This window comes from Pseudophryne corroboree, chromosome 5, assembly GCF_028390025.1.
Source record: "Pseudophryne corroboree isolate aPseCor3 chromosome 5, aPseCor3.hap2, whole genome shotgun sequence".
Classification (NCBI taxonomy): Eukaryota; Metazoa; Chordata; class Amphibia; order Anura; family Myobatrachidae; genus Pseudophryne; species Pseudophryne corroboree.
This window is the reverse complement of record NC_086448.1, coordinates 612,715,275-612,738,611: the sequence shown is the minus strand read 5'-3', so window position 1 is coordinate 612,738,611 and position 23,337 is coordinate 612,715,275. Positions and strand designations below refer to the sequence as shown.

The window sequence follows — 23,337 nt, the reverse complement described above, 5'->3', positions numbered from 1 at the left end:
GTGCTTTAATAAATATTGTCCTTGGTCCGTAGATTTGCAGAAAAATATTGGCGTTGTAATTGGTTTCTTTGTTTCGGAGCTATGTTGCAAAACGTCCGCCTGCCATTTACAATGCATCATCATTGTGCCCTGGAAAGTGTGACAGTTGCTGAACTCTCCCTGTGCACCTGCTGGGTGACCTGGAACACATGACCTGCTGGGGGTGTGTGGAAACTGTGACAGTTATTTGCAGCCACCCACTAAGCAGTGATTTTTATCAATTAGACTCCAAAGGGGGTGAAAAGGGGAAACATTTTCCAACCAGCAAACCTTTGCCAGGGTGAAACCGGGCACATCAGCTAGTAACATTATAATGCCCTTTAGTTCTTTTTATACCACATTACAATTACCAGGTGCATACCCACATAGATTTTGGGCCCCAAGGCAAAAGGTTGGACTAATGTATAGTAGGCATGTAACTGTGACAGGTAAGGTGGCCCCTCTCAGCTCTGGGCTCCATAGCAGCTGAACTCCCTGCACTATGGTCGCTACACCTTTGCTTGTCACTAATTACCTGTGCTGTGCCCTTTTTAGTGAAACTAAAGCAGGGGCATAACTCCCGAAGACAATGGAATTGGTTGCTGCTTGGCCCCTGCCCTGAAGGGGGCACCTCCTTCATCGTTCCCAGGTCCGTGACCCGTATCCTGAACTTGCGGCTGTGAGCGGCCGTCGAGAGCAAAGTGCAGATCAGCATTCAGTCTATTCAGAACACCTCAAACCTTACGATATTATTTTTAGGCCAAAAGGATGACTAAGCTAAGCGACACAAGTGGGTGGCACAAACACCTGGCCCATCTAGGAGTGGCACTGCAGTGTCAGACAGGATGGCACATAATGCAAAAAAAAAAAAAAAGAGGTGCAAGATGGAATTGTCTTGGGCCCTCCCTCCCACCCACCCTTATGTTGTTTAAACAGGACATGCACACTTTAATAAACCCATCATTTCAGCGACAGGTGGCTCCCCTAGAAAAAGCTTGCCAAGTTGTCTGAATCATAGCTAGCTACAAACATACCACCTCTATATTTTATGACTTTTCACATTATGAGAAGAGGCAAGAAGAAGAGGGAAGAGGACAGAGTCAAGAAGGTGAATAAAAATTAGAGAGGCGCATGCAATCAGGAACAACACACAGGCTTTCACCTCCACTCCTATATTGGTGTGGAACAGAAAGGACTTCAACCAAGTAAATATATAATTATTACTTACCACATTACTGGACAAACTGAAAAACTAGGGGTCAAGCCTCCAAAATTACACCCCCTTCTCCATTTTCAGGGATTAAGCTAATCTTGAATTTAATGCTGGGATGCAAATAAACTGGTGTATACCACAGGATCAAGATTGGATATTTTCCCCTCCACGGAGTCTAGAGACTGATTTTGTGAAAATCTCGTGGGCTTCTTTTTTTTCCCATTGTTTTCATTGCATTTTTATTTACATATTTTGTGTCATATGCCTTATTTTTGTTTTTCACAGCTCTCAGTTACACACATGTAAGCATACCTGTGTGTCCCAGTTACACGCATGTGAGCATACCTGTGTGTCTTGTTTATTTTATTAATATTTTATTTTTAAATAAAGCAGCCCCTTAGATGTTTTAGCAGCCCCTTCTTTTTTTTTTGTTATTGGGCCCCTGCCCTAGTGGAGATTACCACTCTACAGTCCAAACTCATTTCATACTATAAGTAGGACTGTGGGAGGAAGCACTGCTAACCTCTGTGCCTACAGCACGCCTCAGCCTGGCAAGCTAGACATCTTCCTGGCTGTAAGCCACCAAGAGACTCCATACTGGGCCTTATTAAGTAACTGTGCCTCACAGGAGCTCCTGGACCACCTAGTGCTGCAGTGCAATAGAAAGCTGATGCAATGCAAGATCACTTGCAACTCTGTTCTTCTAACACCATGAGGTCTTGCGATAACACTACACAGCCCACAGGAAAAGAAGATCCCTGTATAACAAATGCGCATAAATAAATAATCCCAAAATGTGGAACATCAATAATAAATCAAAATTAAGGTTGACTAATTGGAGTCATTCATTTAAGCGAGTCCCTGACATGAAATAATTGAGAAGAACCTCTCTCTAATGCTCCAGCAGAAAATCTCTCTTTTACCTCTCCAGCAGTAGCGCTGGATTATGATTCAGTCTCTTCTGAGTCACACTGACTTTGCCCACAAATGTGGTCACCCCCCCTTTATTTAAACACACTTCGGCAATTTCCATTTCCACCTTTGCGGCTAGTTTTCACAAATCTGTTTGTGATGTTGAAGCTTGTTTCATATCTGCTCTAGGCTTTCATTTAAACCTAGGATCAAGTACAGCAGCACCTCTGAACTTACACAGCATGGGCAGCACCCCTAGAGAAGTACACAGCACAGCAGACAGACAACAGCACCCCTGGACTTAAATGGCAGTGGGGTAGCACCCCTGGACTGATAGGGCAGGGGGCAGCACCCCATATAGGGTAGCACCCCTGGAATGATGTGGCAAAGAAAAGACGTGCAAGATGGAATTGTCCTTGGGCCCTCTCATCCACCCTTATGTTGTATAAACAGGACAAGCACACTTTAACAAACCAATCATTTCAGCGACAGGGTCTGCCACACAACTGTGGCTGAAACGATTGGTTTGTTTGGGCTCCACCAAAAAAAAAAAAAGCAATTAATCTCTCCTTGCACAAACTGGCTCTACAGTGGTTAAGATGTCATCCTCATCCTCAGATCCCCTCCCCCCCTTCAGTGTTTACATCCTCACAGAGAAATAATATTCATATAAAACCACAGGATTTAGGTGTCAGTGTACTGCTTACGCTATTACCCAAAGTTTCTGAACTTGACAATGACTTATGATGAATGCGCTGCAGGTGACGTATAAGGGAGGATGTTCCTAGGTGGTTAACGTCCTTACCCCTACTTATTATGGGTTGACAAAGGCAACAGATGGCTTCACACCTGTTGTCCAGATTTGTAGAGAAATAATTCTACACCAAAGAGGTAGCTTTTTTTATATTTTGCCCAGGAATGACAATGGGCTTTTTCATCCCATGGCCAACAACTGTCTCCACTGGTGCCTTATTCAAACAAACCACATCACCATCAGAATTCTCATTGTCAATTTCCTCCACAGCGCCAGCAACATCCATATCCTCCTCATACTGGTGTACTTCTACAGTGAGATCCTCAATCTCAATATCAGCAACTAGTCTGGCAGTGCTTCTCCCAGTGCTTGCAGGGAGGAGCCTCCTCTTCCCATACAGTGTTGTGAAGGTCAGGCCTAGACATTGCAACCACGGACAGTGCCAGCACCCCTGTATTTTCACAACACCCCTGTAATTTTACAACGTACAAGACAAGGCCAGTGCACATTGATTTTCACTTCACCCCTGAATTTATACAGCATACAAGACAGGGCCACTGTATATTGATTTTCACTGCACCCTACGATTATTACAGCATACAAGACAGGGCCAGTGTACATTTATTTTCACTGCACCCCCTTTTACACATTATGCAGGTACAGTCTCCTTTTACACATTATGGCAGGAAGAGCTCCCTTTTACACATTACAGCAGGCAGAGCTCCCTTTTCCACCTTAGGCAGGTAGAGCTCCCTTTTACAAATTACGGCAGCAGAGTCCCCTTTTTACACATTACGGCTGCAGAGTTCCCCTTTTACACATTACAGCAGGCAGAGTCCCCTTTCTACACATTATGGCAACAGAGTCCCCTTTTTACACATTATGGCAGGTAGAGTCCCCTTTTGCACATTAGGCAGGTGTAGTTCCCTTTTACACATTACGGTGGCAGATTCCCCCTTTTGCTCATTATGGCAGCAGAGTCCCCATTTTACACAGTATGGCAGCAGAGTCCCCCTTTTTACACATTAGGCAGGAGTTCCCTTTTACACATTACGGCGGCAGAGTTCCCCTTTTACACATTATAGCAGCAGAGTCCCACTTTTTACACATTACAGCAGGCAGAGTCCCCTTTTTTTACACATTATACACATAATGAGTACGTTATACACATAATACTAACTGTAGTTATGCCCCTTACATACATAATGCAGTTGTGCCGCTTACGCACATACTGCCCACAGTAGTTTTGATGCTTATAAACATAATGCCACTGTAGTTGTGCTGCTTAAACACACATTTTAATGACCACAGTAGCTGTGTCCAATACCCCTGCCCTTGGAGCCTGGAGCTGGCGGTGGAAACTGGTTGCTAAGGAAACGAGCTGTGAGGCTGGAGTATTGCCTCCTATCAGTGTAACCAGAGGCACCAGGACTGGGATCGAGCTGGAGGAACCAGGACTGGGGGTGGGCAGGAGGCTGGCATTGCTTGCAGTCCGGCACCACTCCGCACTACTTAGTGTTCAAACTTAAAATAAATCAGCCCTGGGAGCTGTAGTTTACTTTCAGTATGAACCAATAGTGTGGTGCAGGGAGGTACCGGACTGTCCGACACCAGGAACAGTTCCCCCTTAGAGTAAGCACTTTTTATTACATTACATATACACCATAACTTAATAACCATAATTATAGATGCTGCCAGGTCAGAGAGTGCCAGCTCACCTGCCCGGCATCATTTATTAAAGCCCTCCTCCCCTCCTGCGGCACCTCCGCCATGTGTGCAGTCAATCACTCACCAGTTATTCACTGTGAGTGCTCACCCAGCCAGCCAGCCAAGCTCAGTATTGCCCATGTGGTGCACACAGCAGGTGGCCGCGGTGATCAGCCAGTGGCAGTGATGGAGCTGGATACACACAGATGCAGCAGCCCACACGCTGTATCCACAGTCCATCTCACGGCTGCAGGGTGGGATGCACTAGTAGAGCGGTAAGCCTGCAGACAAGCCGGAGAGTGGCGGACCGAATGGGAGAAGAAGTTGGGTAGGATGAGCACGGGGAAGCCTGTAGACGAGTCACGGGATGGGTCCGAGGGGAAAGACAGCTACAGCATTGTGCGCTCCGCTGCTATGTGTAACAGCAGCACTATGCCCAGCAGAGAAGTACTAGTGTGGCACGGTCTGGCCCAGTGGGTGTTGCCGGTGGCACTGAGTCCACAGTGACAGCCAGTACAGCAACACCTATGTACAGCTGCAGCACCCGGCCATAACAGCACATGAAACACCAGTGACAGCCAGGACAGCACCCCTAACACCACAGTGACTGCAGCAGTACCCCTAGAGAGCACACACTATCCCCACCAGACGCCACCACCCACAGAGAGACACAGAGGTTTGTCTCCCTCACTATCCAAGTCTGGAGTGAAAATGGCAGCGACGCGCGGCTGTTTATATGGGATCAAAAACCTGCGAGAATCCGACAGCAGGATGGTGACGTTTTGCCTAGTTCTGGTTTCTGAGTCTGGAGAGAAGTCCAGATCCGGACTCGGAACGGCATGTTCAGGGGGGTATGGTTCAGGGAAATGAACCCGCTCATCTCTAATATAAACGTTGTATAAGCAGAAGCCAAAGCCAAATTTTCAAAATCACATAAAGTCTTTCCTCAAACCCTGAACAAAAGACTGATGTGGTCTTGAAACTTTGGGTTTTTGGGTTACAGCATTTAAATCATTATGAAGTCCATGGAGTGACACCTCTAACTCTGATTAGGACACCCAAATTTTATATATATATCATTTGTAAAGTATATTATGTTTCTGTTTCTGTATATATATATATATACACTGCTCAAAAAAATAGAGGGAACACTAAAATAACACATCCTAGATCTGAATGAATGAAATATTCTTATTAAATACTTTGTTCTTTACATAGTTGAATGTGCTGACAACAAAATCACACAAAAATTATCAATGGGAATCAAATGTATTAACCCATGGAGGTCTGGATTTGGAGTCACACTCAAAATTAAAGTGGAAAAACACACTACAGGCTGATCCAACTTTGATGTAATGTCCTTAAAACAAGTCAAAATGAGGCTTAGTAGAGTGTGTGGTCTCCATGTGCCTGTATGACCTCCCTACAATGCCTGGGCATGCTCCTGAGGAGGTGGCGGATGGTCTCCTGAGGGATCTCCTCCCAGACCTGAACTAAAGCATCCGCCTAAAGCATCCGCCAACTCCTGGACAGTCTGGTGGATGGAGCGAGACATGATGTCCCAGATGTGCTCAATTGGATTCAGGTCTGGGCAACGGGCGGGCCAGTCCATAGCATCAATGCCTTCGTCTTGCAGGAACTGCTGACACACTCCAGCCACATGAGGTCTAGCATTGTCTTGCATTAGGAGGAACCAGGGCCAACCGCACCAGCATATGGTCTCACAAGGGGTCTGAGGATCTCATCTCGGTACCTAATGGCAGTCAGGCTACCTCTGGTGAGCACATGGAGGGCTGTGCGGCCCCCCAAAGAAATGCCACCCCACACCATTACTGACCCACTGACAAACCGGTCATGCTGGAGGATGTTGCAGTCAGCAGAACGTTCTCCTTGGCGTCTCCAGACTCTGTCACGTCTGTCACATGTGCTCAGTGAGAACCTGCTTTCATCTGTGAAAAGCACAGGGCGCCAGTGGCGAATTTGCCAATCTTGGTGTTCTCTGGCGAATGCCAAACGTCCTGCACGGTGTTGGGCTGTAAGCACAACCCCCACCTGTGGACGTCAGGCCCTCATACCACCCTCATGGAGTCTGTTTCTGATCATTTGAGTAGACACATGCACATTTGTGGCTTGCTGGAGGTCATTTTACAGGGCTCTGGCAGTGCTCCTCCTGTTCCTCCTTGCACAAAGGCTGAGGTAGCGGTCCTGCTTCTGGGTTGTTGCCCTCCTACGGCCTTCTCCACGTCTCCTGATGCACTGGACTGTCTCCTGGTAGCGCCTCCATGCTCTGGACACTACGCTGACAGACACAGCAAACCTTCTTGCCACAGCTCGCATTGATGTGCCATCCTGGATGAGCTGCACTACCTGAGCCACTTGTCTGGGTTGTAGACTCCGTCTCATGCTACCACTAGAGTGAAAGCACCGCAAGCTTTCAAAAGTGACCAAAACATCAGCCAGAAAGCATAGGAGCTGAGAAGTGGTCTGTTGTCACCACCTGCAGAACAACTCCTTTATTGGGGGTGTCTTGCTAATTGACTATAATTTCCACCTGTTGTCTATTCCATTTGCACAACAGCATGTGAAATTGATTGTCAATCAGTGTTGCTTCCTAAGTGGACAGTTTGATTTCACAGACGTGTGATTGACTTGGAGTTACATTGTGTTGTTTAAGTGTTCCCTTTATTTTTTTGAGCAGTGTATATATATATATATATATATATATATATATATTTGTAGTACCAGAGGTGTATCTTATCTATCATAAAGAGATTATTATACTATCTTACTCTTTAAAAGTTTTCCTACACAACATGCTGCTATCACCACAATTTGCTACTGTATCATCCCTGTACGTGGGGGTTGCCTCTTTCGTTTCCAATCGCCTGGTATGAACGTCTGCCACTAAAGTCACCTTGTTTGTTAACTGCAGGTTGTTTCCTTTATTCCTGAGAGTGACAGTGGCTTGTGCACACTGTAGATATTACGTCCCATGTGCACAGGTGCTCTCCAGTGATCACATATTGACCCTCATTCCGAGTTGTTCGCTCACTAGCTGCTTTTAGCAGCATTGCACACGCTAAGCCGCCGCCCTCTGGGAGTGTATCTTAGCTTAGCAGAATTGCGAACGAAAGATTAGCAGAATTGCGAATAGAAATTTCTTAGCACTTTCTGAGTAGCTCCAGACTTACTCTGCCACTGCGATCAGTTCAGTCAGTTTCGTTCCTGGTTTGACGTCACAAACACACCCAGCGTTCGCCCAGACACTCCCCCGTTTCTTCAGACACTCCCGCGTTTTTCCCAGAAACACCAGCGTTTTTTCGCACACGCCCAGAAAACGTCAAGTTTCCACCCAGAAACACCCACTTCCTGTCAATCACAGTACAATCACCAGAACGATGAAAACTCCTCGTTATGCCGTGAGTAAAATACCTAACTTTTGTGGAAAATAACTAAGCGCATGCGCTCTGCGAATCTAATTGCAATATAGCGAAAATCGGCAACGAGCGAACAACACGGAATGACCCCCATTTTTTATTACCGTTGGAATAAATAAAATACATATACAGAAAGAGACCCCAGTGGTAAACTCAAGGATAAGCTGTCAAAAAAACAAAACAACAGTAAATCAATTCAAAATTGCCAGTTTAATATTTTCTAAGTGATTCCACTGTGGCTGCAAACTCCAGATCTCATGCTGTACCTTCCAATATCATGGGAATACATCGCTATCATGTATATTTGAATATCACTTGTTGAAGATCTGAGATTGTATAGTGTGTGAAAAACCATAATGTTTTAGGGGCTTATGCAGAGGGAAGGGGTGCTCTAATGTAGGCTATAGTAAGACCGCGTGTTGCACATTCTCCTTCTGGTAGTTCCCCCCATTCTGAAGCATGGGCATCGCCATCTTGGATTGGATCACATGACTCACCCTACCAACCAGCTTCCAGTCACTTCAGTCACATGTTCCACTCAGCCTATCTGTGTCTAGAGCAGGCTTTTTCAACCAGTGTGCCGTGGCACACTAGTGTGCCGCGACCAGTTGCAAGGTGTGCCGGTGAGCCAGAGCCACTTCCTGCACCTTTAGAATGAACTGTTGGCTCAGGCTCTTCTTAGAGGATCAGTTGTGATCGGTTCGTGACCTATGCCTTGAAGACGCGGTAGTGTGAAATCATAGGTCACAGCTGCTGCGTCTCACACGCAGCCAGCCCACTCACCTGCATACATATCTTCCAGTTCCCGCCTACATCCACAGCTTTCCTTGCCCACACCTGCTCGACCGCCCGCCGCTCAGTATTCGCAGCACTCCACTATGAACAACCCCCACCACTGAGGGACAAGGAGGAGGACAGCTGACTGGTAGGGGCTAATATTTGTTATTTTATTTCTCCTGTGGGGAGCAAAAGGATTTATGTGTGGAGAATAAGGATTTATGGGGGGAATAATGTGAATAATTCATGTGGGGAGCAATAGGGTTTATGTGGGAGCAATGCGTAGGCCAATGTATGTGTGGATTTATTTTTATTTTTTTACTGTGAGGGCCAATGTGTGTGTGTTTTTTTTCCTGTGGGGAACTGATGGTGTGCCTTGGCATTTTTAAAATATTGTTCGGTGTGCCGCGAGTAAAAAAAAGGTTGAAAATCACTGGTCTAGAGTGTACTATTTAAACCAGGAACTGCTGTCAGAACATTACCAGTACCTCTCTCTCAGAGAATCAGTACCCTGGCACCTGATTCAGTACCTGCTCCAGTTTTGCTTTACAGCATTTTGTCTCCGTGTGCAGGGCCGTAACTACGTGTGTGCCAAGGGGGCTTGGCACACAGCGCAGTTGCCCTGGGGGCGCAACGGCCAGCGGCATGTAATGAGTCAAATTGACTCATTACATGCCGCCTCTGTGTGCGCCGTGCGCCGCGCTGGAGGAGAGAAACCAGCGCCGGGTTCAAGGAGGAGGAGGGTGGGGGAGCAGTGAGCCGCAGCAGCGCTATTTGATTGGTAGTAAGCGCCGCTGCAGCATCCCCCTCTCCTTCTGTATTGGCTGCCCGGCGCTGCTATGGATGCTGGGATGCGGTTCCTTCATCCCAGGATCCACAGCAGCACCAGGCAACCAATACAGAAGGAGAGGGGGATGCTGCAGCGGCGCTTACTACCAATCAAATAGCGCTGCTGCGGCTCCCTGCTCCCCCTCCAACCTCCTCCTTCTCACCTCACACAGCCTGCACCGAGAGGGAGCTGCACGAGGAGCCTGTCAGCGGGGAGAAGGTAAGTATGTCTCTCTCTCTCTCTCTCAGGGGGACACAGTCTGCCGCAATGTGTAAAAAGGGGTCCTGGCTGCCGCAGTGTATAAAAAGGGGGTCTGGCTGCCGCAATGTGTAAAAAGGGGGCCTGGCTGCCGCAATGTGTAAAATGGGGTCCTGGCTGCCGCAATGTGTAAAAAGGAGGACTGGCTGCCGCAATGTGTAAAATGGGGTCCTGGCTGCCGCAATGTGTAAAAAGGGGGACTGGCTGCCGCAATGTGTAAAATGGGGTCCTGGCTGCCGCAATGTGTAAAATGGGGTCCTGGCTGCCGCAATGTGTAAAAAGGGGGACTGGCTGCCGCAATGTGTAAAATGGGGTCCTGGCTGCCGCAATGTGTAAAAAGGGGTCCTGGCTGCCGCAATGTGTAAAAAGGGGGACTGGCTGCCGTAATGTGTAAAAAGGGGGGGTCCTGGCTGCCGCAATGTGTAAAATGGGGTCCTGGCTGCCGCAATGTGTAAAATGGGGTCCTGGCTGCCGCAATGTGTAAAAAGGGGGACTGGCTGCCACAATGTATAAAAAGGGGGTCTGGCTGCCGCAATGTGTAAAAAGGGTGCCTGGCTGCCGCAATGTGTAAAGAGGGGGCCTGGCTGCCGCAATGTGTAAAGAGGGGGACTGGCTGCCGTAATGTGTAAAAAGGGGGGGTCCTGGCTGCCGCAATGTGTAAAATGGGGTCCTGGCTGCCGCAATGTGTAAAAAGGGGGACTGGCTGCCACAATGTATAAAAAGGGGTCTGGCTGCCGCAATGTGTAAAAAGGGTGCCTGGCTGCCGCAATGTGTAAAGAGGGGGCCTGGCTGCCGCAATGTGTAAAGAGGGGGACTGGCTGCCGTAATGTGTAAAAAGGGGGACGCTGTCTGCTGTAATGTATAAAAGGGGCTCTACCTGGTGTAGTGGCGCTACTGTGCAGCGTAATTTGAATAATGTAGACTACTGTGCACCGTAGTATGAATTGCTGTTATTTTGTGGCCACGCCCCTTCCCCGTGAAGCCACGCCCCTATAAATTTTTCGCGCGCCTGCGGCGCGCACTGCCCCTGTCTTACATGGGGGGGGGCGCCACTGTCGTTTCTTGCACACAGCGCTAAAATGGCTAGTTACGGCACTGTCCGTGTGTAACGGCACCCATGCTTCAGTATTTACTTTACAACATTCTGCGACAGTATAATACAGAAATCCTGCTCCAGCATTGCTTCACAGCATATAGACTGCAGCCTGCTCCAACACTCAGTTCAAGTGTTTCTTGGAGTCTGCATCAGTCTTGCTCCAGCATTCAGTTCCAGTGAAATTGCAGTCTGCTCCAAGATATCCTACATACTGCTACCACTTTAGGCTATCCGGCTAGCTTGCACCTGTCCTCAATATCTGTCCTATTCATTCTGTATCATCAGTCTTTTGCTACTAATAGTAGCTTACATGAGGAATAGTATTATTAGGCCATCCAGCTTTGCTCACACTCCAGCATACAGTATACAGCTAGTCCAAGGGGCCCCAGTGCAAATCAACAAACCACTGGGCCAATGTCTACACGTTTCAGTAATTGCGAACACATGCAGAATGGCAAGCGGATGTATATACATCTGAGAAAGGTGTATTATTTGTGAGGGGTCAGGGGCAAGTTCCCCTGACCACCCACACTAACAAACTGCTTGCTATTCGCTGATTGCGAATACACTGCTGATGCTGATAATGGATTTCTTTGTTGCTCAGGAATATATTATGCTTTTGTATGCATGTGCTAAGAAAAAAAAAAGATTGATATATGAGACAGTTATTACTGTATTAATAGAATTTTTAAATTTGATTGAAGAGTGATAGTAATTGCCTATTTGACAAGAAGAAATGGTTAAAAAACCCAAGTGTATGTAATGTATTCCCAATGCATACATGCCTCAGACACAGAGCAGCACACTTCTCAGAATGTATATAGCTCAGCTTACAGTGGCCCTCATTCCGAGTTGTTCGCTCGCAAGCTGCTTTTAGCAGCATTGCACACGCTAAGCCGCCGCCTACTGGGAGTGAATCTTAGCTTAGCAGAATTGCGAACGAAAGATTCTCAAAATTGCGAATAGAAATTTCTTAGCAGTTTCTGAGTAGCTCGACACTTACTCTGCCACTGCGATCAGTTCAGTCAGTTTCGTTCCTGGTTTGACGTCACAAACACACCCAGCGTTCGCCCAGACACTCCCCCGTTTCTCCAGCCACTCCCAGAAACGGCAGCGTTTTTTCACACACTCCCATAAAACGGTCAGTTTCCGCCCAGAAACACCCACTTCCTGTCAATCACACTCCGATCACCAGAACGAAGAAAAAACCTTGTAATGCCGTGAGTAAAACACCAAACTTCTTAGCAAATTTACTTGACGCAGCCGCAGTGCGAACATTGAGCATGCGCAGTTAGCGGAAAATCGCACCGATGCGAAAAAAAATAACGAGCGAACAACTCGGAATGAGGGCCCGTATGAGGGAAAATACATTATTCTGCAAGCTTTATTTAGCACAGAATAGCTGGATTACCCGGCGTTGCCCGAGATTTTAAGAATGTTTGTTTACAAAAATAAATGTAAATATTAAACACACAGTATAAATAACATTGTAGATAGCTGAATACCTGTGCTTTGCTACGGGATGAGGATGGTAAATTAATATGATAGTTGTTCATTAATTTACGTTGGTTGGAGATCTAGTATATATGCATATCTTGCTTCCCTGACGCACTTTGTGTATTGGCCGGACCCCTTTTTGGTCCCCCAAGGGACCCTGCTCTTCCCTCTATACAACTCTCAGTCTGTGGCTTCCTGCTGCCTCCATTCCCCTCCTCACATCATGTCAGTGCCCCAGTGAAATTATCGATTTTTTTACAGTTTCTTATATAGCGCAGCACATTATGTATCTCCTGATATACTCTGTGCTGCTGGGGGACTGTGCTACTTCCACTATATAACTCTCAGTGTGTGGGTTTGTGCTACCTGCATGTCACTGGGCATGTCACATGCAGCCCTGTCATCACTGACATATCATGCATGTCCTGATATAGTCTGTGCTGCTGTCCCACCCCTAGGGGTGCTAGTGGTGTGTTACCCCCACAGTGTCTGTTCCCAGTGTGCAAGTCATATGTGTAGCAATTTTGGTGTAAATTGCTCCAGGCATTCCAGAGTTATGCTGTCTGCTGAAAAACTCTGTGCTGCTGCCTCACCCCTAGGGGTGCTAGGGGTGTCTAAACTGCACATTGTTTGTTCCCAGCTTGTAAGTCATATGTGTAGCAAGTTTGTTGTAAATTGGTCCAGGCATGCGGGAGTTATGCTGTCTTCTGAAATACTCTGTGCTGCTGTTTCACCCCTAGGGTTGCTAGGGGTGTCTAACCCCCACAGAGTTTGTTCCCAGCTTGTAAGTCATATGTGTACCAAGTTTGTTGTAAATTGGTCCAGGCTTGCAGGAGTTATGCTGTCTCCTGAAGTATGATGTGCTGCTGTCCCACCCATAGGGGTGCTAGGGGTGTCTAACTCTCACAGAGTTTGTTCCCAGAGTGTAAGTCAGATGTGTACCAAGTTTGGTGTAAATTGCTCCAGGCCTTCCAGTTATACTGTCTGCGGAAATACTCAGTGCTGCTGCCTCACCCCTAGGGGTGCTAGGGGTGTCTTCCCCCAACAGTGTTTGTTGTCAGATTGTAAGGCATATGTGTACCAATTTTTGAGTACATTGCTCCAGCAATTCCGGAGTTATGCTGTCTCCTGATATACTCTGTGCTGCTTTCTCTGCCCTCCCTAGGGGTGCTAGGGATTTCTAATTGTTTCAGTTGCCTCGCCGTGTTTTAATACGCTCGTATGTAAAATTTCACGATCGTAGCTTGTAAACTGTGGATTTGTATAGAAAGACAGATGGACGGATTTTCGCGTTTATATAGTACATAACACCATTGGGCCTGATTGTGTCGCATTCTACTTACTTCTTAATAATGCAAGAATAAATTCATGTCTGCCAAAAATCTGTTCACTTGAAAGCCTATCCCGCTAAATGTATTTATGTCTGCAGCCACAACTGTCATCATTAGTATCTGATGGGTGCAGAAGATTCATCTGAAGCAGATGTCCAATTTCTGTCTGCATTCTACAATGGAGCACAGAAGCTGGCTTACACGTCCACTACACTCCCATAACACTGCCATGGGACAGAACAGTTCCGTCCGTGCAGTTGCATGGTCGCCATCTAGGTACAGCCCATTTCATTCAAAGTGAGGTCCGTCAATAGGCCGATTAATCTGTAGGAACTAGTGATCTACATTCGTATGCATGTGCCTGAGCCGTCACATGCGCAATTGCCGATTTCTTACTCTGGTGCATGTGCAACATGCTGATATCTGCAATTCATGCCCACATTTTTTCGTTCACATCTGAACTGCTTGTTTCACCAATGTTGCTGTCACTTACCCACTTGTTTCACCAGTGGTACTGTCACTTACCTACTTGTTTCACCAATGGTACTATCACTTACTTGCTTTCTTCACCCTCAGTTGTTATTATATAGAAAAGTAATAGCTCATTAATACATCATATATTCTTTTTAATCTTTTGCTTACATAGATTATCAGTGAGATAAAACCTGCTTACATACATCTATGCAGATGTAACCATCCAGCCTATTTGTGTTCTGGGGAAGTACTATTTCCCCTTGCAAAGGATGGGCACATATTCATATCTTCCCAGTGTGCTCTCCTTTTATTGATTAATACCTTCAGCACTCAGAAAAACATGTACACTGATATGCGAATCAGTGTTCACCCTGCATCTGCATATTGTAAATAAGTCTCAAAATCTTCTATAGACTGCAAAGAGCACTTCCTTTGTGTCCCACTGGTGCACTTCTGATACTGAACTTACACTATAAGTAAGGCAATAACTTATTTCCTCTTTTACATCATTGTATTAATGTGCTAAATATACATCTTATTACAAATATTTAGTATTCCAATTATTTACAAATAGAGTAAATAGGGATATAGATAATACACATATTTAAATGTATCTCTGTACAGTGTTTTGTATTCCCACAAATCCACTGTCAGTATCTCCTTATTTTGTAGTATAACTGCTCATGGAATGTGAGTTGATCCTCCCAATCCTCAGAGAATCCACATTACGAAACCAAGAGTCAGACCACATAAAAACAAGTTTCAAAGTTACTCTATAATAGAGGAAAGAATAGAGAAGGCCTCTAACAGATCAAGCGCATTTACTAACAATAGAAGCTAAAATACATAGGATACACTCACAAGAGAGCCTGTACAACCACCATGTGACATGGGGAAGTGAGCATGTGAATCTCATATACCACTATGGTGCTTGGATAGTTAGCAGTCAGCAACACCCTATGGTCAGGTTCTACAGCAAATCCAGCCAGCCAAAATAAATACACCAACATTACTCAAGTCAGTTTTGAGGATGAATCGTCTTCCTCAGAAAATAAAATTAGAAAATCAAAATCAAAACACCAGCACAGCATCTGATTATACTAGAATGGTTACAAAAAAGACTGTTGTAGGGATAGACATCGGAAGCCCACCATCGAAAAGTGGCTAGGCTTCTGCCATCAAAACATTCAATGTGATGATAACTAACCACAGCATCAAAATAATTTGCTGGAAAATTGCAATGGTTGCACTTTTGCAAAAACACAGCTGCTGTTCGCAATGTCAGACAGCTAAATTAAGCTTTATCTTAACATAGGATGGCCATTACTTCCACACCATGTAATAGCGGCTACCATCGGAGAGCCGCCATCGATTGGTGAAAACACAAAAATCATAAGAAAAACATCAATAGTGTAAAACCATTGAACATCGATGTCTATACCTAGTCTATTGTTACATAGACATATCCATTATTGCTTGCACTCAGGGCCATCTTAATGTATAGGCACAATGGGCAACTGTCCAGGGCCTAACGAGTCTAGGGGCCTTAGAGCAGTGGCTTGGCCAGGGGGCATCTGCCGCTTGGGCTTGTGCCTCCAGAGCTTGTGCCTCCAGAGCTTCTTGAGAGGCAGGTAAAGAAACCTGTATATCGTTCAGTGGGTCAACAGTTAAAATGTCGACAAAGTCTAGGTTAACACCTTTTTATGTGTCGACCAGTGTCATATCAACCAGGTGAATATGTCGATTTTTTTCGCCATTTCGTCCAAATGCATGTCGACCTTTCACTGTTGACCTATAAACTGGATACCACGAATTCTGCCTAACCACTCTGATTGTGAATTACACACAATCAGAGCAGCCAGGCAGCATACTCTATATAATATACACTGCTCAAAAAAATAAAGGGAACACTAAAATAACACATCCTAGATCTGAATGAATGATATATTCTTATTAAATACTTTGTTCTTTACATAGTTGAATGTGCTGACAACAAAATCACACAGAAATTATCAATGGAAATCAAATTTATTAACTCATGGAGGTCTGGATTTGGAGTCACACTCAAAATTAAAGTGGAAAAACACATGTCCACATGTCCTTAAAACAAGTCAAAATGAGGCTCAGTAGTGGCCTCCACGTGCCTGTATGACCTCCCTACAATGCCTGGGCATGCTTCTGATGAGGTGGCGGATGGTCTCCTGAGGGATATCCTCCCAGACCTGGACTAAAGCATCCGCCAACTCCTGGACAGTCTGTGGTGCAACGTGGCGTTGGTGGATGGAGCGAGACATGATGTCCCAGATGTGCTCAATTGGATTCAGGTCTGGGGAACGGGCGGGCCAGTCCATAGCATCAATGCCTTCATCTTTCAGGAACTGCTGACACACTCCAGCCACATGAGGTCTAGCATTGTCTTGCATTAGGAGGAACCCAGGGCCAACCGCACCAGCATATGGTCTCACAAGGGGTCTGAGGATCTAATCTCGGTACCTAATGGAAGTCAGGCTACCTCTGGTGAGCACATGGAGGGTTGTGCGGCCCCCCAAAGAAATGCCACCCCACACCATTTCTGACCCACTGCCAAACCGGTCATGCTGGAGGATGTTGCAGGCAGCAGAACATTCTCCTTGGCGTCTCCAGACTCTGTCACGTCTGTCACATGTGCTCAGTGAGAACCTGCTTTCATCTGTGAAGAGCACAGGGCGCCAGTGGCGAATTTGCCAATCTTGGCATTCTCTGGCAAATGCCAAACGTCCTGCACGGTGTTGGGCTGTAAGCACAATCCCCACCTGTGGACGTCGGGCCCTCATACCACCCTCATGGAGTCTGTGTCTGATCGTTTGAGTAGACACATGCACATTTGTGGCTTGCTGGAGGTCATTTTGCAGGGCTCTGGCAGTGCTCCTCCTGTTCCTCCTTGCACAAAGGCGGAGGTAGCAGTCCTGCTGCTGGGTTGTTGCCCTCCTACGGCCTCCTCCATGTCTCCTGATGCACTGGCCTGTCTGCTGGTAGCGCCTCCATGCTCTGGACACTACGCTGACAGACACAGCAAACCTTCTTGCCACAGCTCGCATTGATGTGCCATCCTGGATGAGCTGCACTACCTGAGCCACTTGTGGGGGTTGTAGACTCCCTCTCATGCTACCACTAGAGTGAAAGCACCGCCAGCTTTCAAAAGTGACCAAAACATCAGCCAGAAAGCATAGGAGCTGAGAAGTGGTCTGTGGTCACCACCTGCAGAACAACTCCTTTATTGGGGGTGTCTTGCTAATTGCCTATAATTTCCACCTGTTGTCTATTCCATTTGCACAACAGCATGTGAAACTGATTGTCAATCAGTGTTGCTTCCTAAGTGGACAGTTTGATTTCACAGAAGTGTGATTGACTTGGAGTTACATTGTGTTGTTTAAGTGTTCCCTTTTTTTTTTTGAGCAGTGTATTATTAAATTACCTGCCCCCAGGTGCTGGTTTTATTTTATTTTATGTATGTCTGTGATTCTCAAGGGTAGAGTATTCCTTGTAAAACAGCTGCAAGGAGGTTACAGGTGATTTCTTCCATTTTTTTTTAGCATTCTCTACCTGCTTTACAACCTGCAGTCTAATAGTGAATGGCTATCAGTATGTTGATTGGTGGATGGCTGGAGCTATCCACCAATCAAAGTGCTGACAACTATTCACTGTATGGAAGCATGTGGACAGACAGCATGGGCCTACAAGAGGGTTAAGTTATTTTTTTCCCCATTTATTATCGTGAATGGTTGGATAGAGGCACCCGTACATTGCTTTGCTCAGGGCCTACAATGATGTCCAGACAGCCCTGCTTGCACGTTACTTTATTTGCATGTCTTGGTCACATGACTTGGGATGTAAGACACACATTCATCAATATTATGGCAATGCATAGCACGTAACTTTTAAATTTGTTTTTACTCTTCTTACTTCTTTCCTATTAATTGTAAATACCTTTGGTCTATATAAAAGCTCTGCTGTTCTTCCCTGTATAAAGAACATTCTTCGGATGACTTAATAAATATTCATTTAACTTTTGCTTAATAAAACAAAGTAACTATTTTAATACCTTTATTCTCTAGCTCTATTACTAAAAATTGTAACAGTGGACTCGTCACTCAGGCCTCACCCTGCCCAATTCTCTCCTGAGTAACAGAATTAAATCTGAATGGATTTTGGATTGTTCAGAGCAATTGTATATGGGAGCACATATGTATTGCCCCCCCCCCCCCCCCCCCCCGCCAATCATTCGAAGCAAGGGACAGGAAGAGGGAACAACATGGCGGTTTTCTATGGCTATTCCTAACTGAGCACTCCATATTTGGGGGCATAATCTCTTCAGGGCCCCCAGAAGCCCGAACATCAGCATACCAGAGAAGACTTAAATTAAGGGGACCAGGGAAAGTAGAAGGGGGGGGGTTACAGTTCTCCAGACAAAAGGTTGACTTATATTTTATGGTAGAGTTAACTTGAAATAATGTTTGTTATTATTGTTAGTTTTGCATGTGACAGATTACAAATAACAGGACATTACATTTTCTGTCTGACAATAATTATTTACAAATGAGACTGTAACCAATAAAGGGGTTATACTTTTTAAATACCACTGGCCTGTACTAAATGTCCACCTATCCCAATAAACATATATGAGGGTTACTACATGTAATGTAACTGCCAGAAAATGTAGGGAGCCCAGAGAAACGACTGCCACCATTACAGGGAAGGGAGGAGATTTAGCGCAGCGGTATTTAGAAGTGATGTGTGTTACGTGGAGACATGGGAGCAGGGCCATCGGCCAATTACACAGGGTACGCAGCTGCCTACGACGCCAAGCAGTAAGTGCGCCATCTCCCGCCATCCCTGCACAGAGTGAGGCTTCACTGACCTGTTAGTCTCACCCGCAGGCTGCCACTGCCCGCCTGCTAACGTCTTCATGTCTCGGGTGGCGCTGCTGACTGATCCTTTTACTCTCTTACTGCCTGTTAAGGATGGAACATTGAAAGAAAACATCTTTAGTATATTTCTGAAATCATCCCTTTATTACTTTTATCTTGATGGAGGCATACGATTAGATAGATAGATAGATAGATAGATAGATAGATAGATAGATAGATAGATAGATAGATAGACAAAAGTACTTGGCCACACCTGTTAATTATTGAATTCAGGCGTTTAAGGTGTATACAATCAAGCACCCAGCCATGCAGTCTCCATTTGCAAACATTTGTGATACAAAATGGGTCATTCTGAATGCTCAGTGACTTCAAGCGTGGTACTGTGATAGGATGCCTCCTTTGCAATAAGACGGTTTGTGAAATTTCATCCCCGCTGGATATTCCACGGTCAACTGTAAGTGATATTAATAGAAAGTGGAAGCGTTTAGGAACAGGCAGCAGCAACTCAGTCACAAAGCAAAAGACCATATAAAATCACAGGACGGGGTCAATGACCGCTAAGCAGCGTGGGGCGTAAAAGTCACCAACGCTCTCCTGATTCTATAGCTGAAGAGTTCCGAACTTCCACTGGCATTAATGTAAGCACAATAACTGTACGGCGGAGGCTTAATGGAATTGGTTTCCGAGCAGCTGCATGCAAGCCTCACATCACCAAGTCCAATGCCAAGTGTCAGATGGAGTGGTGTAATGCAAAGAGGCACTAGACTGTAGAGCAGTGGAAAGGTGTTCTGTGGAGTGATGAATCACGCTTCTCTGTTTGGAAGTCAGATGGGTGAGTCTGGGTTTGGTGGATGCCGGGAGAACGTTACCTGCCTGACTGTATTATGCCAACTGTGAAGTTTGGTGGAGGAGGGATAATGGTATAGGGCTGTTTTTCAGGGTTTGGGCTAGGCCCCTTACCTTCAGTGAAGAGCAATCTTAATGCTTCAGCATACCAAGACATTTTGGACGACGCTATGCTTCCACTTTGTGGCAACAATTTGGGGAAGGCCCTTTTCTATTCCAACATGGGGTCCAATGTGACCCCATCGTACACCAATGCATTTATGTTTTGTGTGGGGGACATGTGTATGGGGTCCAATGTGGCCCTATCATACTCCAATGCATTTATGTTTGGTGAGGAGGATGATATCTTTCTTAGTAGACCTGAGATTGCTGATTATATAAAGTTTATTGCACAATACATAGACAATTTTGTTGTAATTTGGACAGGGAAGGAACAACATTTTAGGTCCTTTATGGATGAGCACAATAGGACTGGGAGCCCTGTCATATTAACTTTTTCACTATTGTCTCTGCAATGCTTTTGTACTTGTGCGGGGGGCGGGGGGGGCGGCCTGACATGCGGGGCAGACTTGCCCTGTCCTGGGCATCCCCCCGCATGTCAGTGTAAGTAATCGTAGCTGTGCTAAATTTAACACAGCTACGATCAGGTCGGAATGACCCCCTGTGTCCTGCTGCCAGTCCGCCTGCCCCTTCCGGCATCAACAATCCCCACTCCATAGCCGCGGCACACGTGGAACAAAGGCTGCTGCGGTCACCGGCATAGATGTGTATGAAAGCGGAGCTGCGGAAGGCTTTCATAGCCCTCCCAGTGCCGCATACTCTCTGAGCCCCGGAGCCTCCTCTGTGTGTGATGTAATAGAAGTGCCTCCCTGCCACAGCCGTGCACAGATCCCCAGAGGCCCTAGCTCCGCAACACAGCACCTGGCTGGCCAGCCTGGAAGCCCCGAGATGGCTAATGTAACGAACTGAGTAGGTGATATCGCGGAGGGTAATGTCTGGAAGCTGACACTAACATTGCACAGCACTCTCACCTTTTACATTGATTCAGCGAGTCAGTCAGTTCTGCCTGCCAGTCACTATTGTTAGCGCCGGTGTCCCATGGCGCCGCATTACATGGAAGTATATGCACTCAATAAACTACAGCTCCCAGCAACCCTTAGCGCCAAAGCATTCAGGCGCTAAGGGCTGCTGGGAGCTGTAGTTTATTGACTGCATTTTCTTCTCTGTAACTCTTAGACTGCGATCACCTCAGTCCGTTTAGTTCCTGGTTTGACATCACAAACACGCCCTGCGTTCGGCCAGCCACTCCCCCGTTTCTCCAGCCACTCCTGCGTTTTTAGCTGGTAGGCCTGCGTTTTTAGCACACTCCCTGAAAACGCTCAGTTACCTCCCAGAAACGCCCCTTTCCTGTCAATCACTCACCGATCAGCAGTGCGACTGAAAAGCGCTGCACGAACACCAGCAAATCTACTAAGTTTTGTGTTAAATAACTTAGCGCATGCGCACTGCGTACCATGCGCATGCGCATTTCCCACCTAATCGCTGCATTGCGAAAAACGGCAACGAGCGAACAACTCGGAATGACCACCATTGTCCCTTACACATATGCCACACATTATTAATGCATTTGTACGCGACACACATAATGCCTTTTACACATATGCCCCTAACACTATTGCACATCCAACCAATCCACACACAGCACTCACACTGTGACCTCTGCCTCTGCTTGGATACAGATGTGTCCTCATACATCTTGCCTCAATACACCATACAGCAGGTTTTATTGTGCTTATAATAATCTCTGCATTGCCTGTGACTGCTTGTGCCAGAAATTTGCTGTGTGGTTTCACTCTCATGTGTATCCCATCTAAAAGTATCTATCATTATATTCTGTACCCAAAGGGACTAGGTGCATCAGGGTCCTCTAATATAATGTACACAGTACTTATCATTATATGGATATTTTACTGTGTTACAGTCATGTACAACCGGGACTTAGTTCACGTTTGTGTACTTTTGCATAGGTTGTGTACTTTTACGCAGGTTGTATACTTTGTCTGGCTTCATCATACTATTATCCTGATTGTTGCTTTATTACAATGTCTAACAATAAGGGCAGTAAAGCTCTTGAGGCTCCTGTAATTTGCAAGGTATGCGCCAAAGGTTTACCTAAGAGGGAAGTATTGTGTGATTGTCTGTGTACTAAATGTCATACGCCTCCCAGTCAGCCTGAAGCTCCTGTGACTACAATAGAGCCACCCTGGGCTATGTTCACTACCCTCCTGGAGACTCTGGTGGACCGTTTATCCCCCCCCCCCCCCCCTATGGGACCTCCGGTGGCACTGCCACCCCAAATTGTCCCTATGGTAAATCCACCTTGGGCAAAAAATTGGTCTAGCCAACTGCAGCAGTTAAATCAGTCTTTGGTTAGACAGAAATCTACTCCAGGTCACTCCCGTGTCCCTGGGCCCACTATGCGGGCTGCTTCCTCCTCATAATCCACTAACCTCTCTGATGTTTCATCTGAAGAGGAGGGGGAGCATACAGTCCTGTCAGCCACTGAATCCTGTGTTACTGACAAGGATTCCCCCTCACAAGTTGATGTCCCTGCCCTAGTGGTTGCTATTAAGCAGATCTTACAAATCTCTGAAGATGAGGATTCCACCACAGTGGCCAAGAAGACTGATATGTTTAAACAGCAGAAAGTGGTTAAAACTGTATTACTCTATTCTGATCATCTTGTGGAAATTAGGAGTGAACCCTGGTCTACCCCAGATAAGAAATTCCCACTGCCTAAACGGACTTTGGCTCGATGTCCTCTCTCTGCAGAGTTATGTAATAAATGGGAGAGTCCGCGGCCGGTGGATTCTCACATCACCTGTCTCATGGTGTCGTCTACTCTGCCTGTCACCACTGTCACCTCACTGAGGGAACTGACAGATAAGCGTGTGGAGAGATACCGGAAATCTATATATTCCCTCACAGGGGCCATTTATAGACCCACGATAGCTGCCTCTTGGGCCGCAAAAGGTATTGAGGCGTGGGTTCAGGCGTTAGAGGAAGAGGTGCCCGAGGATATTTCCTACAATGCCAGACAATACCTGTCTCACATATGCACCATCACTTATTACATTCAGGAGGCGTCCTCCCAGGTAGGGTAATGGCAAGCCAAAGAGCCACGTCTGTCCTGGCTCACTGCATACTGTGGTTAAGGTCGTGGAAAGTGGATTTAGACTCCAAGAACACCTTGGAGGTACTCAACTTCACTGGGGACATTT

At 46.2% G+C, this 23,337-nt stretch overlaps 1 long non-coding RNA gene across 2 annotated transcripts in view; it reads right to left on the bottom strand.

Annotated features, from left to right (window-relative positions):
• LOC134928131 (uncharacterized) overlaps positions 1–23,337 on the bottom strand; it is a 305,108-nt gene that overhangs the window by 237,098 nt on the left and 44,673 nt on the right. For both annotated transcript variants that reach the window (XR_010177832.1, XR_010177831.1), the window contains exon 2: positions 19,201–19,294. This is a non-coding gene — a long non-coding RNA (uncharacterized LOC134928131). The remainder of the gene's footprint in view (positions 1–19,200; positions 19,295–23,337) is intronic.